At 44.8% G+C, this 15,802-nt stretch overlaps 1 protein-coding gene across 2 annotated transcripts in view; it reads left to right on the forward strand.

Annotated features, from left to right (window-relative positions):
* The first annotated feature begins 5,752 nt into the window (after positions 1 to 5,752).
* Positions 5,753 to 15,802, forward strand: part of ICA1 (islet cell autoantigen 1) — an 82,108-nt gene continuing 72,058 nt past the window's right edge. Inside the window, exon 1 of one of the 2 annotated variants that reach the window (XM_066585339.1) lies at positions 5,753 to 5,864. The gene's annotated coding sequence lies outside the window, so the exon portion shown is untranslated. Of the gene's footprint in view, positions 5,865 to 6,010; positions 6,139 to 15,802 lie in introns of those variants that run through there. The other variant, XM_066585341.1, reaches the window with a different exon arrangement.

The raw sequence follows: 15,802 nt of genomic DNA on the forward strand, positions 1-15,802 counted from the left end.
TTACCAGCCCCTTTACCTTCTGTATCCCCCCATTATCTGTAGTATGTAAGCTCATTGAAGCAGGACCCTCACCCCTACTGTTTCCATCAATTGTTTACTTCATGTAACCGTGGTTTTCTTTTTATTCCCCCTGTCTTGTAAGCGCTGCGGAATATATTGGCGCTATATAAATAAAGATTATTATTATCTAATTTACAATGTGAATAAGCTGCAGTGGGCTGTGATGTTACTGTATCTTCAGTCCTATGGAAACCATATGTCACACAATGTGGGGTTAACAGATCCAACAGTCGCCAACCTGTGACATACGGCAGCCAGGGGCAGAATGGAAACACTATTTAATATTCCGGCCATATTTCCACAGGAGGCACTCCAATAGGGAAGCTATGGCCGCCATATTTCATAGCATGAATTTCCAATGATAAGACATCAAACGACATTTGTCCAGCGGGTGTGCGATTCATCATTTTCTCAGAATCGCACAGCGACGGGAGCGGATGCCTTGTATTCACTATACACTTCTGGTTCAGGAAATATGCCTGGCTAAAAGGCTTAGATAATGTATAATTCACGTTATTAATCTTCAGCTCTACTCGGTAGTGGGATATTCAGACATTGAGAGCTGCGTCTGCAATCACAAATGTGGGCCACTACACAGCGGTCGGAAAAGTGGCTTCTGCTCTGACCCTGATGTAATCCGGCTGTCACAGCGGATGCTGCCTGGAAAACCCCTTTAATCAAATCACCTTTCCTAGATCAGAAAGGTGGCAGATACCAGAAAGAATAGCTGACACACAAAGATAGGTACATCTACCAGTATCAATTAATTACACCATAGTCAGTGTATGATGTCATTATGAGTTATGCCAAATGAGAAACACTATTCTGCCGTGTCTGACCAACTCAGCTCTGCCACTTCTAGCCATCCCAGCTCTGCTACATCTACCCACCCCATCTCTGTCACATCGGACCAACCCAGATCTTCTCCATCTGTCCATTCCAGCTCTTCTACATTTGATCATCCCAGCTCTGCCACATCTGGCCAACCCCGCTGTTCTACATCTGCCAACCTGGCTCGGACACATCTGACCAACCTAGGTCTTCAACATCTGGCCAACTTGGCTCTGTTACATCTGACCAATCCGGCTGTTCTACATCTGGCCAACCTGGCTCTGCTACATCTGACCAACCTGGCTGTTCTACATCTGGCCAACCTAGCTCTTCTGCTGTGGCCAACCCAGTTCTGCCACATCTGACTAACTCAGCTCTTCTACATCTAGCCAACCTGGCTCTCCTACATCAGACCAACCCGGCTCTGCCACATCTGACAACCAGGCTTTTCTACATCTGACCAACCCAGTTCTGCCATATCTGACCATCCCAGCTCCGTGACCATACTAAATCAGCTCTGCTACATCTGTTTGTGCACCAGTAGAATAACATGCAGCGCTGCCTCTACTGACTGAGCCTCTGACGTTGCTGTAAGCAGGACCATGTGACTTCTCCCATCTAAATGAACCTGCTTTTGAAGGGGGAAGGGTGTAGTCATCTGGTGACATCACTAATGACACCTGGGGACATCTGGCTTCATGTTAGCTGACACCACCAAGCACAGGTGGGAGGAAGAGGAGCTGCGCCGGTCTTCCTGTGCGGTAGGCTGGGGGTTATAATCCACACTGTAACAGCATCTGCCCATAGAGATGTACAATGTATGTCACCTATAGAGGAAAAGGCCTAAGCTATAATATCACATGACCCGGCGATTATAAATTACGTAAGTCATTATTTTCCACCTATTCTGTATACCAATCCCATAATTAATTGAGTTTCTGAAGCATCTCATATAATTTACAATTATCAAATGTGCAGATGTTCTATTAGAGTGTATATACATCCTGGGGGAGTCAGGACCCCTTCTATAATGGGTATTATTTCAGCTTCAGATTTAGATATGCCCCAGACGTTTTCTCCTAGATGCACCGTCCCTTTAAGTGCTTATCTACCATAGGCCATATAGCAATCTCCTACTTGCCATGGAGGCAGGACAGGATATTACATTGGGACAGGGCCCGACACTGGACTGCTTCCCTTGTTTGCCATAACATATCTGTAGCCACCACTAGGGGGAGCACACTGCATACAGATCTATACAGTTCCCATTGAGTTCAACACTTTCTATATAAATCCATTACTTAGGCCAGCCTAAGTGCTTTTTGCCGCTATTAGCGTGGAGCTTTCAACATTGCAGTACAGCGCTCCCAATGTTTTCAATGGGATCGCTCACACAGGCGCAATTTCGAGTGTGGTGCATGTTCTATTTGGGGGCATTTCAGCGTTTTTAAACCCTGCGTCGCCCATTGAAATGAATAGGCAGACTTTTCAGCGCTGCTGAAAACGTGGCACAACTTGGTACCGTGTTTTTGAGAGCACTAAACGCCCTAGCTAACTACATGAAAATTAAAAAAAAGCAATACTCACCTAGCAGGTGCCGTCTGGGTCCCTCCCGCTGCTCTCCGACAGGTTTCCATGCACTTGTCAGCGCAGACAGAGCATCTCTTGCTGATAACACAGTTAAAAACCCCGCCTCCAGCAAGAGATTGCTCTGATTAGCTCTCGAGTGCCGCGCTCAGCCAATCAGAGCCAGCGCTGGATGAACCAATCACAGCCATTCAGCTGCGTTTTTTGTGCGATACGTTTTTAACATTAGAAAGTCCTATTGACGTACGTTTTCCTGGTTCTTGTGGTCGCCATGGTAACCTGCGCTAAAAACGCATCGCAATCACATGCAAATCACAGAATGATAGAAAAGGTTCTATTTTGTTGCGCACAAAATAGCTAATGAGAACAAACCCATTGGCATTAGTGGGTTCTATTCATCGCATATTGCGTGCGTGCAACGTGCTGCGCAAATACATCCATCGGAAGAAGCCCTTAGATAAACACAGCTCTCCTATACAGTTAGATATACGGAATTAGTCCGATGTTTCTATATAAAACAAAGTGCAGGAAAATAACTTTATTAAAAATGTAATACCTCTTTGTGGGGGCGGTGGGGGGGGGTTGATTTCTGGGTAGGCCCTTGGTGGGCAACATAAAGTGCTTATATCACTGAGACCAGTCTAATGAAGGCGTAAAATAAACCTGAGAAAGCCCAGCCTAGAGGGTGCCCTGGCCACAAACAGGGACCCCACTATATGCAGTGACATCAGAACCCCTTCCCTAATAACCCCACCCTAACTGTGACATCACCAGCCTTCCCTAGTTAACCCTGCTCCCTCATTCGGTTTCAGTTCTACACACACTTCTCATTGCTACTGTTGGTGTGAAAGCTGCTTATCTTGGCTCCAGCAATACAGTATTTTAGTGATTAGAGTTTTACTGTACGTTCAAAAACAAGATGTTTTTGGGGTGGATCAGTCTGAAGTGCAGCCTGTTTAGCCAATAAATGTCAGCACTTCTAAAAACTGCAAACTGACGGTTTCCGTTGCTGACACTGCGGACAAGCTGCGGATTCCGCGGGAAAGCAGGGTCCTCAGCCACGGACAGGGTCAGATTCCGCTGTGGGCTCCCTCCAGGCTCCCACCCGCCCGTGGACATGAAGCCTTATAGTTACATGGCTAGACATCAGAAAATAAAAACTCAATGCCATAAGAACTATAAGACACATAAGTGTACTGTGCCTTTTTTATAAGCACTGGAGAACAAATGGCAGGAGCTTATCAGTGCCGGTAGCTGATAAAGTGTTTTATGACTTGAGTGTGAAGCCCATAAACATTAGGTAACAGCAGTAATGGACGTTTGTCTAAATGCGCCAATTTTGAGCCTAATGAGCAGTTCATATTCTCAAGATAGATTGGCATCTTCTGGCTTTTAGTTGGTGGCCAGGGGCTTTTTTGGGCCTGGCAGGCAAGGCTACTGAAACTATAGTGGGAGGGGCCTGGCTCTGAACTGCTTCCCCTGATATCAGCTTCCTACTACAGCCACTAGGGGGAGCTCACTGTATACAGGCTTATATAGCTCCCACTGAGTTCAGTATGCAGCTCCCTCTAATGGTGGCTGCAGACAGACAAAAGTATATCAAGAATGTTTTTGACCATTTTTGATCCAGCAAATATCCCGATATCGTATCCACATACACTGAATAGCCACTTTGTGAGAGACATCTGGCCTTTTTATGATTGGAGCTTCTCTGTATGTAAATTAGACCTGTTACCTTGGAGTGCAGCATAAAATCAAGTGACATGTTTTCTATGGATGAATTTCAGGGTGAGCATTGGTATTACAGGCAAAGTTCGCATTGAGATGAATGGGAACGCAGCCTGCAATACCAAGGCTGGCCACTGCAGTCAGAACAGAACTGCCTGCTTCCTGCAGAAAGCAGCTCAGTGCAGGAAAGCACCAGCTTGGTGAACAGCTGATCAATGGGGGTCCCTGGCGACAGACCCCTGACGATCTATTATTGATGATCTATCAAGATAGGCTATAATGATTTATAACTGGACAACCACTTTAAGAAGATGTCAGAACCCACACCATGATGGCTGCTGCAGGGTTTATCACCCAGCTTTTGCAGGAACAAATAAAATTTATGTGGCTTTGTTTCATAGTAACAAGGTGTTTTATCCTCATCCTGGTTCTGTCTCCTCATCTCTGAGGTTCCAAGTTGCCTTCCCAAGCCCGTTGGCGTCCCGCAACACAATCGCTTAGTTCTGCTACTGTATTTGTGTAATGAGCTTGGTTCTTCTACTGTATTTATATTATGAGCTTTGTTCTGGTGCTGTATTTATGTAATGAGGTTGCTTCTGGGGCTGTATTTAAGTAATGAGGTTAGTTCTGGGTCTGTGTTTATGTTATGAGTTTGGTTCTGGTGCTGTATTCATGTAATGAAGGTGGTTCTGGTGCTGTATTTATGTAATGAGGGTGGTTCTGGTGCTGTATTTATGTAGTGAGGTTGCTTCTGGGGCTGTATTTATGTTATGAGTTTGGTTCTGGTGCTGTATTTATGTTATGAGTTTGGTTCTGGTGCTGTATTTATGTAATGAAGGTGGTTCTGGGACTGTATTTATGTTATGAGTTTGGTTCTGGGTCTGTATTTATGTAATGAAGGTGGTTCTGGGGCTGTATTTATGTTATGAGTTTGGTTCTGGGACTGTATTTATGTAATGAAGGTGGTTCTGGGTCTGTATTTATGTTATGAGTTTGGTTCTGGTGCTGTATTTATGTAATGAAGGTGGTTCTGGGGCTGTATTTATGTAATGAGGTTGGTCCTGGGTCTGTGTTTATGTTATGAGTTTGGTTCTGGTGCTGTATTTATGTAGTGAGGTTGCTTCTGGGGCTGTATTTATGTTATGAGCTTGGTTCTGGTGCTGTATTTATGTTCTGAGAACACATACAGACTGCCTATCAGTGCAATGTATATTGTTTTTTCTTATGTTGGAGGTGCCAAAAGACAGGGTGCCATCTAACTTAAGGCTGGCACTGCTATTAGATATCACTCAGCTTTCTCAGAGTCCTGGTTGGCAATCTGCCTAGTAAAATGACACACCGGTATGAAAAAACAAGCTCTGCTTCCAAGCTGAACTTATAATGTAGCATGCGCGATTTATTGCAAACTTGGTGCCATTTGTTGGCGTCATTCCCATACACATGGCGTCCGCCTAATATTTAATCCATGTGTTTGTGTGTCCTGGCTGTGTGCCTGTACCCAGAGAATGGGTGTGTAAGAGGAGGAGTGTGAGCTCAGCTGACGTTGCACGGGATACACTCTGCTGCTTCCTCCCCGTGTACAGGAGCAACTCAGGGGATCCAAGTCATCTCATCCTAACTCATGTCATTCCCAGCCATCCCCCTCCCTCCCCTCTAAGGTAAGTAGGAGCGCCCCTCTATGCAGGGCTCTATTCATTATATAGTGTCTACTCATATACCACCAGTATAACATATGTCCAACCTTCTTACGCAGCGGCCTGTCCCCTTAGGGTAGTCTTACTGTGCGTGAAAGCTTCAGCCAGGTGTAATCTCTTCTGCAATGTGGTCAGGCCAGTTGGGTGAATTACAGCGAGGAAGACAGGTGTACGGACTGGGGGGAGTGAAGGTGATGTTGCACCCGGATCACAAATCCTGGAATGATCCACTTCGGTGGTACGTTGCTAAAAAAAAAATTGGAGAATTGCTTATATAGTACTTACCTGCTATCATGTTATCCTCAGAACTTCCCTATGGTAGTTATAAGCTGGCAGGACTGAATATGAGTATTTATATGGGTAGTGTGGTCATGGCCTGCCTTAGGGGCGCAGGCACACAGGGCACTTCGCATAGGGGCACCTCTGACCCTGATGACTTGGGCATCCAGAGCATGCACACACTATCCTATATTTGGTACCAAATGTATTCATTAGGGGGCGTTATTTGGGTAATTGTCGGGCAGTGTTGGGGCTTATTTGCATGGACAATATAGCCCAGTCGCACAGGAAAATAACCTGTTCATCTGAGTGGGTTCATGCACACAAGGGATTTTTCACTTGGACCCATATTCCGAGTTTGAAACATTGCAGCATATCCTATTCTTGTGCGAGTCTTCCATGAGAATAGGGCATGTAATGCACGGTGCCCGTGTGCTATGCGATGCCAGTTGCGCACGAGAATCTCAGGTGCAACTTGCATTGCTTGTGTAAACACAGAACCTGTTTGGTGAAATGTGGCAAGCAATTTGCCAACTGTGCCATGGTGGATAAGTGGCCTGTTAGGGTGCCAATGACTCAAGTACTGCGCTCGCTGCAGATCAGCCCAATCTCGGTCCTCTCCCCACGTATAATCTCGCAGCCATATCTGCAACAAAGACAAAATTTATAATAACTTTGGCAGGAATAAAGATATGCCACAGCTCGGGTTCCTCATCAAATTCTCTATAAGATACACATGTCACATGCACCCCTTCCCATTTGAAAATATTGACTTAGTTTCAAGATGGCGGCTTTCAAAATGGCTACAGTGTCGGACCCCCCCCCCTCACAGATTTCCCCCCTTCCCCTTATCAACATGCTACACACAGGATGGTGTTCACATGCACCGTTTTCCATTTATTCACGTCGCCATACTTTGGACCACCCTATACAAGCTCCAACGTGTCCATATTATCACCATGTGATATAAGTAGGCATTATTACAGGGAGGGGGGTGTAACAGAAGTAGAACTTACAGCACATCCAGGCTGTTATTATGGGATCCAGGTCATCACCTCTTATCCTGACTGCTGCTTCCCCCCTTGCTGTTCCCGGGAAGTTACAGAAACAGCGTAGTTTGGACTTTTACGAACACGGCGACATCAAATATGCTTCGTTTTCATTCTTTAGATTTTTTAATTGGAAATATGGGAAAAAGATTTTCTTTCTATTTTTATTTTATTTTTTCAGTATGTTTAGAAACTTTATTACACTTTTTTCCTAGATTTTTTTTGTCCCACAAGGGACTTGAACTTGTGATCACTTGATTGCTTCTATTAAACACTGCAATACTTTAGTATTGCAGTATATAGTACTTTTTACTGATAGCCACTGGGTATGAAATGGCTCCCCAGCCCACTGTGTAGAGCCTTCGGGACTGCATAATGTATGTTTACATCATGCGATTAGGAAGGAGTTAAGAATCTGTTACACCAACCAAATTGTCGACTTTAAGTAATAAGCGCCAACTGACACACACGTGAATGGGGTCTGTCATTTAAAACGCTGGATCACAGCGGCTGAGGATATAGACAACCATTTTAATACATAGGTACATATATTACCCTTTGGCCTGACCCTATACGTACACCATATTTGAGGCCCCCACAATACAGGCTGGAGGACCACAAAGTACCCCGACACCACAGTCTTATGAAAGCTGTCTAAAAGAAAATCTGTCTTTGTTGCCCATAGCAACCAATCACAACGCAGCTTTCATTTTACCTCAGCAGTACAAGAAATAGCAACCAATCACAGCGCAGATTTCATTTTACCTCAGAAGTATAACAAATGAAAGCTGAGTTGTGATTGGTTGCTATGGGCAATGCAGATTTCATTTTACCTCAGAAGTATAACAAATTAAAGCTGAGTTGTGATTGGTTGCTATGGGCAACGAAGACAAATTTTCTCGAAGCGTATGTTCACAATGGGCAGTAATGCTGTGGAATTTCTGATGCGGAACATTCCGCATTTGTGAACTACACAGCATTTCTCTATCTATAACAGAGTCAAAATCCGCAGCGGATTTCAGCAGCCGCAGCGCTCCCCGCACCTCCCAATTCCTTGTGCTGTCAGTGCAGGCTTTCACCCGACTGCCTCTAGTGAGTGCAGCACCGCTGGTCAGGTGATGCCACTTCCGCATCACTCGACCAGCGGCGCGGTACTCACTAAAGGCCACCGTATAAAGGCTGCACTGATAGCACGAAGAATTGGGAGGTGCGGGGAGCGCTGCGGCTGCTGAAATCCAATGTGGAAACGCAGCATTTCTAGTTGGAGATTCTGTCGCCGATCCGTCACAAAACACCGGAAGAAATAGCGCCGCTTGCAACACTTTTTCTTCCGGGAAAATGACAGGCAGCTGAGCAGAAATAGAACAGACCCCATTTATAGTCAATGGGCTCCGTTCGGCGCTATTTGGTTCCGTCATAAAACGGATCTGTTCGCCCAGAGGATTCCCCTTTCCTGCTCGCTGAATGGAGCCGCCGCCGCAGATGTCAAAGCTGCCTTATTCTCTGGCTGTTTTTTACCTAGTCATTCCCCAAGGTGTGTAAATATTGCGCACGTCTCGCTGTTCTGTACACAGTTAACTCCTTATTTGCCTGTAAGTCAGCTGACTGTCTAAACTAATCTGACAGATACCCTGAGGATCTGTAATAAGCCATCAACAGAACCAAATAGGGGATGAACTATCAGGAAATCCGCATTATCACATGACCACAAAAAAGTACATAAAAACCAGGGATATATGTAATAACTAGTTAGACATGCGCAGTACAAATTAACAAAAAAAATTAAATTTTTCCCCATGCCATCGCTAGGCCATGACGCGAAATCCCCAACCTTTCCGCAATGTCAAATCCGTTCGTCTGCAGGTGGACATGTGAACAAACCCTAAATTTAGTGGGCACTGTATGGCTGTTCTAATGCAGTTTTATGCAGGCACTCTAAGGCATTCTATGGTAGTGTTATGTGGACACTCCATGGCAGTATTATATGGACACTTTATGGCAGTATTGTTCAAGTACTGTATGACTGTTTTATTATAGTATCATATAGACAGTGCAGTATTATGTGGGCACTGTATGGCAGTATTGTTCAAGCACTGTATGACTGTTTTATTATAGTATCATATAGACAGTGCAGTATTATGTGGGCACTGTATGGCAGTATTGTTCAAGCACTGTATGACTGTTTTATTATAGTATCATATAGACAGTGCAGTATTATGTGGGCGCTGTATGGCAGTAATATGAGGTCATTTTATGGCAGCATTATGTAGTATTGCGTGGATACTCCATGGCACAAATGTACAGGCACTGTACGGCTATTTTATTGCAGTATTATATGGGCACTGTATGGCAGTATTATGCAGGCACTGATGTCAGTATTATATGGACATTCTCTGGTAGTATTATGAGAATACTCCATGGTTGTATTATGCAGTCACTGTATGGCTGTATTAAATTCACACGGTTTGGTAGCATTTGAATACTCTGTGGCAGCATTATGTGGGCACTGAATGGGAGTAGTGTATGGACAGAATCTGGTAGTATTATGTGAATAATCAATGGTAGTATTAGGGCTCTTACCCACTTGCGTTTTTTTAACGCTGCGATATCACAGCGTTAAAAAACGCAAGTGCCCTTATGTGGACACTCTGGCAGTATTATGTGGATGCTCCATGTTGTCATTGGGCTAACACTTTATGGCTGTTTTATTGCAGTGCTATATGGGCAGTGTATGGCAGTATTATATGGGTATCCTGGCAGTATTATGTGAACACTCCATGGTAGTATTATGCGGGCACTGTATGATATTATCTGTACACTGCGCTTTGCTGTACAGTGGACCACCGCAATAAATGTATACAAGTTAATATACTTTTTTCTTACCATTCTAATTGCCAATGTATGCCATTGTATGAATATACAGAAATGGGGCTTATTCACACGTACGTATTTATGCAGCGTATTACACACATATGTAATATGCAGTAAATACAATCCATTCATTTCAATGGCTTCGTTCACATATGTGTATTTTTCAAGCGACCTTTGGTCATGTGAAAAAATACGCGACATGACCTATTTCAGTGAGTATTACACACTACAATAGGCCTTAGAAGTAAATGGGCCGGTGCAAATATGCAGGAAACCTGAGTAGTCACTGCGCATTTGTGCAGCAAAACAATTGGCCATTTTGCGTATTTACACGCATAAAAACCCGCAGGAAGGGCCAAAAACGCAGGGTGATGATATCTTCGGTCACGTAAATATGCATCGTATTTACACAACCAAAACCTGCCTACGGCCGTGTGAGCAGGCCCATAGTCTGCCATATACTCCATGTTTGTTTTTGCAGAACGAATAATGCTTTTTTGCGCCCGCATCGGCGCGTTTTTCTGTACTTTTTGCTCGCAAGGCATATTCATTTGCATGCGGCAAACAAAAGGAGTTCCAGATGTGTACATATCTCCCAAACAATGCGCACAGATTTGTGCAACCCCCATTAACTTCTATGGGACCTTTGGTGCGCAAATGCACAAAAAAGTAGAGCATCATGCTTTTGTTTGGGTTTTTTTCACAAACGAAATGTTCGCTAAAAAATACGGAAATGTGAAATCAAAGGGTTCTATCCTCCGCGTATTGTGTGTGCAATACATCCGAGTGAATCTGGCTCTATATGTATATGCCTGGAGTGCAAGTGGCTTGGATCCTACAGGACTGTCTAGGCTGGATAGCACTGCAAGTAAAAAAAGAATGTTTGTACTCACTGAAAGCAAGCAGGAATATGGAAAATGGTGAGAAATTCAATCACAAAGTATTTTTAAAAGTTGCAAAACTTTTCATTCTACATGAAACAAACCCCTTTAATCCGTGTATTATCGGCCTCAGGGTTCATATGTGACTGTCACCAGGCAGGGCCCAAGTCTTCATATTGGGCTGGATTCCTATGGCCACCCCCTGTGCACACACGTACCGGTCACCTCTGATCGGCCTCCTATGTGTATTTAAGATAATGTTGTTTTTCATCATTTATAAGCTGGCAGCAATGAATACGGCATTGTTATAATGGGAGAGAAGTGAATATGGAGGAGCCAGGTGATTGCATTATTATAGGGACTCTGGGGTCTAATGCTTGTTGCAGAGACTTACACTTTTTGCTACATTTTCCGTGTCCTGCCCTATGATTTTTCAATGCACTGCCCCACGGGCTGATCTAACGGGAAGCTTTGGTTGTCGGCTACTGTAAATCTTTCCTTCTATAACTTCATTATAAAAAGGCTCTCGGAGGCTCCTTGTGTGTAGTGACCTCTTCTTCCGCTTGTATAGAGCTTGTTGACCACTAGACATGCTTCTAAATGTAATCAAAGAGATTTCACCCAATTTAGGCCACCTGCACACAGTAGAGCCGGATCCCACAGCGGATTCTAGATCTGAGGGCGGCTGGCGACCCTGCGTACTGGTCTCCTTTCGTCTTTTTCTGTACTGCGGATAGCCGCCATCGGACATGCGCAGTACAGATTTTGTTTTCAATTTGTTTTCCCCGCGATGATGCTCGTACCTGCGACCTTTCCGTAATGTCACTGCAGAAGGGCTGCGAGTCGGACGGCTTCCATTGACTTCACTGCAAGCCCTTTGTGCGGAATTTGCGGAAAAATGGAGCATGCTGTGAAATCAATCATAATTGATTTCCACTTGTGTGCAGGAAATTAGAAAATACGATTTTCCATAGCACACTATGAATGGTAATTGCAGCAGATCCAGGATGTGGTCGCTCGCCGTGGATTCCTCAGCAGAAAAACCGTTTATGTGCAGGTGGCTAAATAGAGTTCGAAAGGGGGCGCATTATTGTAATGTGAGAAGATGGATGGTCGTAATGATGCATTGCCGCCACCTGGCCCGTTCTGGCCAGCCTGTTGGGAGGTGCTGGGGCCAATGGTGTGTGAGGGCACACAAGGCCACCAAGCCCCGAAAGACCACCAGTAGAGAGGATCGTCTGATTATCCGACAAGTACCAGCAGCTCCAACTGTTTCATTGTCTGCCATCCAGAGACAGATGGCACCATCGTTACACCCACAGGCGTAACTTGAAGCTCCCGGGCCCCCAACTATAATGCTTTATTCATAGTACTGGGTTCCTAAGGCTCCTGGGCCCAGGTGCAACTGCATCCCCTATAGTTATGTCAGTGTATCGCAGGTCAGCACAGCGTTCTTTAGCCTCCATGGGATATAGCAGAAGAACCACAAGAGAGTTGCTATTATCACCACAACACCGGACACAGCGCCTCATCTGGGCTCGTGAGGTTGCTAACTGAACCCTAGACGACTGGCAACATGTGGCATGGTCTGACGAGTCAGGGTACCAACAGCTTCAGTACTGATGGTAGGGTTCATGTGTGGCGCAAACCCCATGATGCCATGGACCCCAGTTGTTAACCAGGCACTGTGCAGGCTGGTGGTTCCATACTGGTGTGGGTTCTCTTGGCATGGGTTGGTTCCACTGCTCCACCTAAACACATCATTGACCGGTGGCCACTATGCTTCACTGCTTGTAGACCATTTGTAGCCCTTCATGGACTTCATGTACCACAATGATGGGATATTCCAGCTGGATAATGCACTGGGACGTCGAAACCATGTTGTCCAGAATTGGTTGGAGGGGCTTTCTGCAGAGTTCTTACGGCTGTGTGGGCTGCATGTTCATCTGACATGAGCCCTACTGAGCATTTATGGGATGTGGTGGAGAGGTCCATTCACACCTGCGCACCTACAAATACCACAGAGCTGTGGGGGGGCAATTCAGATGGTCCAACATCCCTCCAGACGTCTTCCATCCACTTGTGGAATAGATGCCATCTTGAGTTGCTACCCTTCGCTGGGCCAGAGGAGTCTTACGCAATACTATTTCCTGTCCCATGACTCCTAGCACGTCGGTGTATGAGCGTACAGTCAAGACAATTCTTTAAATCTGGCATCAACATGACTTGCGATTGCTAAAATGCAGCACAGAGGACTTCACTGCCGCCGTGCCTTGTCAGCTCTTTTCAGGGGAAGTGTGAAAGAGACGCGATGGTTGGCTGAACACTTCTACTCCTTTGTTGTAGCGATCAGTGGTGGTCTCGGCCCCTGGACCCCCACCAAGCAAAACTTCTGATGTGGCAGCAGTTTTCTAGAGGTTTAGCTACACTTTCCATTCCACATTGTACTGCAGTACTTTATCAGAAACCATCGCCGGATTACAAGACCTCCTGTCTTTATTAGATGCTGGATTAAAAGATATGTAACTGTACACATTTGTCGGTTATTCCTTATGTACAGAGGGGTTTATGTCCGGCCCAGAGGTGCAACACCCACAGGAACCCAAACTAGTTAGCCCAGAAACTTTTGATTTTTCAAAAACATTTATTGTTTCAAGTTTGTTTTTTACACCGCTGAATCCAGGTAGATGGGGATTGGTCCTTGGCTGTCGTAGCGCCATCACTAGGGGCGTTAGTGTTTTAGTCTTTATACAGAGGAAGATGGCCACAATAGAGCTCAGCTATGATGAGTCTGTAGATCGTCAAAAATTTGCCGGCCTGTCCTCAACTCATCCTTGTTCACATTCTATTTATGACTTAGGCTGGGACTCCGCAGCCCCACCAGCAGGTCTTGGCAATATGGCAACGTTATCACAACCATGATTCTCCCACACGGTGGCATTGAGCCCATAACCTAAGAGCGCTGCCTTGAGCTCAGCCCCAAGTATGCAATGTAATCTTAAGAGTTGCTAGTGTATGCAAATAAACTCTAATAGAATTATGGGTGGAAAATGGTACAATGGCCACATCAGTCATCACAAGGTCAAGGCGGCCATGTTCAATGCTCCTTAGCTCATAAGGTTACTGATGTAATTTTATAGATGTGTTCAGCCAACAGTAGAGGCCCTTTTACACGCAACGATTATCACTAAAACAACCGCACAACTGAGTGGACTGACGACATTTTTGCACAAAATTACATGTACAAATAATGGCTTTTAAGCCTCTTCATTTCCTCCATTAGCTTAAAGGCCCTTTGAGCGAATTTTAGAGATATTCGTTGCATGTAAAATGGACGAAAGTGAGCGATAATTGTAAACACAGGCAGTCATTGTGTGCAAAAGGGCCTTAAGTAAACTCAACACGAGTTGTTTGCTCGTCTGGGCATGTGTTAATGCGAGGGATTATCTGGTCAACAGGATCCCTTTGTCTCCTCCTGGCAGAGTAAATGTACTCATTATGTATGTAAGGCAAACACAATGAGTACATTGTTAAGTCTGCAAGCTGCTCAAAAGACTGACAAATTCCATTCAAATGGAATTAATTTTGAATGATCAAACGATTGCAGTTAAGGCGGGCTAAAAACCAGCACTAAACGGCAATTAAACAAATAATGCGCAACGCCCGGGTTTACATGTAACTATTATCGCTCACTTTTGTCCATTTGAAAAAATTTCAGTAATAATCATTGCGTGTAAAGGGGCCTTTAGGTGCAACTTAGAAATCCCATTACTTAAAGGAACACCACATTGTGTTATGCTAGTGCAAGGCCTGAGGGGGAGGAAGCAGAACACAAGGATTGTAGGTACGTTTACACATTGTGGAAGTGGTGCAGATTATTTTCTCCAGCAAATGGCACATATTAAAATCTGCAGCAAACTTCACACGTAATACAAAGGGTGAAATCTGCTGCAGATCCGTATCAAAATCTGCACCAAGCGGTACGGATCCACACCAAAATCTGCATGGCAAAATATGCTGCGAATTATAATGCGGATCCATATGAAGTCTGCGAATTTTAAACGAACCCTTAAAGGGGTTTTCCAACTGCAAAAATAAAAAGTATGGGGCAGCGAATGGGGCAGAGTTTAAAAAAATAAACCATACTCTCCATCAGATGTCCTCCTCATCCAGTGCAGGAGTCCTGGTACTTGCTGCTATGTTCATAAAACAAGCACCAGCGGTCACCGGCCAAGCAGTCATAGACTTCAGTGGTCAAAAGCCATTCGTGGCAGCAGTATCCTAGCTGAAACCTGTGATTGGCTGAGTGGTCACATGTGCAACGAATGGCATATGACTGCTGAAGCCCTGGCTATGCTCTGCCTACCCAAGGAGTTTTCCAACAGTAAGTCTCTGGCACGCTCTGCTTCTCAGGCCTGCACTAGGCATTGCGAAATATGCCGTCCATTAATCCCCCCCCCAACAAAATATGCATTTCCACCTGTGGACTTTGATGTGGAATTGCCTGCAGGATTCTGCCATTTTCAACTCTGCAGCAAAATCTGCATGTTAGCAGCTGAATATTCTGTAGGAGGACGTATTCTGCAATGCTCTTGTAACTAAGTAGCAATGCATCCTTGTGCTCATGCATTTCATGTCTAGAGAGATTCCACCTTTATCTGTCCTCTGACTAATCCTACAGAGGGGGCAGAAGTTAATGCATTTTTATTTTTTGTTAAAATTTATAATCCTTGCAAAGTGGTGGAATGCTTTACTGCTGCTGCAAAATGCATATACAAGTGTCCCAATTGGTTTAGCTTTGGTACGATTAGAAACTGCAACC

This window comes from Eleutherodactylus coqui, chromosome 12, assembly GCF_035609145.1.
Source record: "Eleutherodactylus coqui strain aEleCoq1 chromosome 12, aEleCoq1.hap1, whole genome shotgun sequence".
Classification (NCBI taxonomy): Eukaryota; Metazoa; Chordata; class Amphibia; order Anura; family Eleutherodactylidae; genus Eleutherodactylus; species Eleutherodactylus coqui.